Raw genomic sequence first — 4,666 nt, forward strand, 5'->3', positions numbered from 1 at the left:
TGACTCAGTAGCTCGTTCTCCGGACTAGGTCAGAGAGGGCTCGGTAGCTCGTTCTCTAGATCAGGAAGGCTTTAGGTTTAAGGCTGGGAAATTGGATCTGTCTGCTGACCGATCCAGTGATACTATGGGTATCTGGATCGGTCTGCTGACCGATCCAGTGATACACTGGGTCATCTGATCGATCTGGTGACCGATCAGAAACCAAACAGATTGGGAGAAGGAACGGCCTGATCGGTCCACAGACCGATCAGGGCTCTGGCAACCAACTCTCTGTGAGAGTTGGGATCGGTCTGGGGACCGATCAGAGATCGCGGCAACAACTCTCTGTGAGAGTTGGGATCGGTCTGGGGACCGATCAGCCTAGGGCCTGATCGGTCCCCTGACCGATCAGAGCCATCCTGGACCGATCAGGGTGGAGCCTGATCGGTCCAGGTCTAGCCGTTGAGTCACAACGGCTAGATTTCTGTCTGTGTCTTCTTCTTCGCAGGTTCATATAAGAGGGCTACTACAGGGAAGAGAAGACAACAACTTCTTGTTCCTTGTGATCTGAGTTTTGCTGAGCTCTCCATTACTGAAGCTTCGTGTGAGCTTCCCTCGGCTGGGTCTCCAACTGATAGTTGCTGCTGTGGTTGGCCTCCGTGAAGTTGCTGCTTCATCAACAGTCGACAAGAAGGCAAGCAAACTAGTGTTTTTACATTCATATTGTTCTTGGCTTCTTGATGTATTTCTTGTACGCTGATCTTGCTGTTGCAAGAGAGATTGTGGCGAGGTTTCTCCACCCAGAAGGAGATTTTATTAGCCGATTTTCCGGGGTCTCATCCACCGACGGATTGATAGGATTCGTCCACCTTACGGACACGCCGAGGAGTAGGAGTATCATCTCCGAACCTCGTTATATTGTCGCGTTTGAGGTTTGATCTTCTCCATTTTCGTTTCTATCTTTTATTTCCGCTGCGCTAACTAAAATTGTAGGAAGAAACGTGAATTTGGGGTCGGCTATTCACACCCCCCCCTCTCTAGCCGCGTCCGAAGGTCCTAACAAGTGGTATCAGAGCGAGGTCGCTCTTCGTCGGATTAACACCCGGGGGAGCATGAGCTAGAGAATGGATCAACTTGGAGAAGACGTCACGATTCCACCCTTCTACGATCGCGACGACTTCGCGTATTGGAAGGTAAGAATGAAGTATTTTCTTATGACTAACCTAGTAAATTGGAATTGTGTACAAGTAGGTTTTATTCCTCCGGTGGATAAAGAAGGAGAACCTCTCGAGAAGAAGAAGTGGACGAAGGAACAAATCCACCAATCCATAATCAACGACGAGGTAATGAAAATCTTTAAATTTTCATTAGCTAATGATATCTTGTGTAAGATAGGTGGATACAACAGTGTCAAGGAGTTGCGGAACAATTTGGCTAAGTTCCATGAGGAGAGCTCCAATTCAAGTCGTGAAGAGGAGTCAAGTGAGCCAAGTAGCTCACATCATGGAGGTATGGAATTAGAAGTTGAGGGCTACTCAACATCTAAGGAAGAAGAGGAGGAGAGTTCTTCTTCAAGACTGGATCAAGAAGAAGAAGCCTCTACCTCCGGAAGGGATGAAGGAGAGAGCTTATATCCATCCTCAACCCTAGGTAACTCAAGCAACTTAATTTCAAGTAAATTACATATAATGTGCTTTGAGTGTAGGGAATATGGGCATTACAAAAGTAAATGTCCAAAGAGGATTAGGAAGACTCCACCGGCACCAAAAGTCAAGGAAGCCGGAGTCCCGATACGCAAGGGCAAGGAGCACGTGGTGTGCTTCCAATGCAAGCAAAGGGGACATTATAGGAGTTAATGTCCAAGGGGGAGGCAACCTCACAAGGACAAGAGACCAAGCACATCTATAGGGGGAGCTAAGGCAAACCCTAAGGTATCCTTTAAGGCACATTCTTGCAATTCTAATAAGACACATGCTAGTAGTTTTATTGCAATTGTCAATAATGATAAGCATGATAACCATAGAAACCGATACATGTGCTTAGGTGCCAAACATGTTAGCCTAGATAAGGACAATACTAGAAATGCCAACCCTAGAATTAACTCATCTAAGGTTAAGGAAAACCTAGATAGGAATCCCAAAACAACTAGACATATGCCTAGGAATACCTCAAAGAAAAATGGAAAATTAAAGCTTGAGGTATTAAAGAAGGAAAATCAAGTCTTGAGGTCAAGACTTGACACTTTAGAAAATGCTCTTAAGAATTTGGAGAAGTCAACTTAGGGTCTAAGGGTCAAAAATCAAAGCCCAAGGACATGAGAGGTTTGGGTCACAAACCTAAGTCTCAAGTGGTCAAGCCCACTTATCATAATATTCCATTCGATTATGGAACAAGACCTAGGGCTAGGAAGACCATCACCAAGGTCACAAGGGGAGTCACCCCTAGAGTTGATCTTGATGAGTCCCAAATGACCAAGGCTTTAAAGCCTAGGAGGGTCATTAGGAGGGTTGCTAGGGAAGTCATCCCTAGTGAATATTTAGTGAACCTAATGAGCTCAAATAGGTATTGGGTTCCTAGGAGCGTGATTCCTTCATGCTAGATGGTTTAGGGTGTGCCAACCTTAATTGGATAGGTAGTTAACCTACTCATGGCAAAAGGTGGCATTTTAGGAATTTTCAAGGTGTAATCAAACCTTGAAAATGAAATTAAAAATTATTCCTAAAGTGATTAGGATGTGCCAACTGCATTTGAGGAGTTTTCTAGGGTCAATCTAATTGGCACATAGTGATCTAAAAATCTTTAGTATATGATTTTAGGTCTATTACACTTAGGAATATAGAATTTATGGAAAAATGATCAAAATTATCAAAAATGGCAACAAAGGCTAGAATTAGGTATTTTTTATACCTTTATATGTTATTTGCCATATATTGTTTGTCATATGCCATGTCATGACATCATATTTATTTTATTATCATTTGAAATGTCATGATAATGCTTAGGTTAGTTATATGTCATGCCTTATTTAAGTTTCATACTTGATGACATGACATCATGACATTGGCACATATTTCCACTTATGATATTATTTTATGTCATGTCATCATCTCTTGCATTTATGATCAATTAATTTGATTTAAGGATAGAAACACAATTTGACATGGAGATCAAATTGTTGTTTAGAAAATGCATGAAAACTTAGCTTAAGATGACCTAAACCCATATCTCACATCAAAATTGACTTGGATGTGTTTGATACACCTTAGATGTGTGTGAGATATTAGGATTATGAGTTAGGATCAAGGTGCATAGTTCTTGTACCTAGATGAGCCTAATTCGAATTTGAGGATCATAGGGAAAACTTGTGTACACGTCATGTACATTTAGCCCTATGATTGTGGGCCTAAATTGAATGGTTTAAGATCATTTCAAAATTGATTTGAAAAACCTTGATGAAGCTTTTCTAGTGATAGCATTTATCATTGAGCAAGTTGATACAAAGATGGATTAACCTTGAGCTATTTCAAAGTCTTTCGAACATTGTATCAAGATTAAAAAATGGGAGTTCTTTTCATAGAAAACTATTTTTCCATGATAATATATGTTATGAGGAATGTATCCTCAAAATTTTACAATTTTTGGAATTTTCTGTAATTTTTTAGGGGTTTCTGAATTTCGGGAGAAAAATCAGAAATTCTTATCAGAGAATTGTGGACCGATCAGAGGAGATACTGGACCGATCCAGGGTAGTGTGGATCGGTCTGGTGACCGATCCAGTGAAGTTCTGATCGGTCTGGTGATCGATCAGAGCGTGCCAAAATGTTGATTTTCGACTGTTGTATGAAATTTCAGCTATGGAAGTTGGTGCTTTAGATTTCTAAAGGGTTGAAACTCTCCAAGACATTGTTGGTGCAATGGTCAAGGAGGAGTTGAACTTTAGGGGGAGTTTTACCTAATTGTCAAGGGGAAGTTGACTTTTAGGAGGAGTTTTTACTCGTCAAGATTTCTGAGGATGAGTGATATGGGATTATCACTAAGTTGATTGTTGACTTTAGTATCAAGGGGGAAATTAAGGATTTCAATGAAAGGTATGGGACTTTCATTAGGAAGAAACTCTTGACCTTGATTCACTCTTTTTGATGTGTGTCAAAAAGGGGGAGAATGTCCAGAGAATGTTCAAGGAAGAACATTGGAGTTTGGGGAGAATGCTCAGAGAATGTTCAAGGAATAACATTGGAGAACTATTGGAAAACCTAAGTTAGGTTATCGGGTTAACCTAACTTGATTATGGTTTTTGTCAAACATCAAAAAGGGGGAGATTGTTGGTGCAACCTTAGGTCAAGGTTGACCTGGGTGACCCGACTCGAGTTGACCTGACTCGAGGTATATTTTGATGTTTGACAAGAATAGAAAAGTTATATTTTGATGTTTGACAAGAATAGGAACTTGGGGGATTGTGGGTGCAACCTTTGGTCAAGGTTGACCTGGTTGACCCGACTTGTGTTGACCTGATTCGGGAAAAGTCCAAGTATGGAGACTTGGCACGGAAAGGTCCAAGCAGGGAGCTTGGCACGGGAAAAGTCCAAGTATGGAGACTTGGCACGGGAAAAGTCCAAGCAGTGAGCTTGGCACGGGAAAAGTCCAAGGATGGAGACTTGGCACGGAAAAGTCCAAGCAGGGAGCTTGG

The sequence above is a fragment of the Zingiber officinale genome, chromosome 1A (genome assembly GCF_018446385.1).
Source record: "Zingiber officinale cultivar Zhangliang chromosome 1A, Zo_v1.1, whole genome shotgun sequence".
NCBI lineage: Eukaryota > Viridiplantae > Streptophyta > Magnoliopsida > Zingiberales > Zingiberaceae > Zingiber > Zingiber officinale.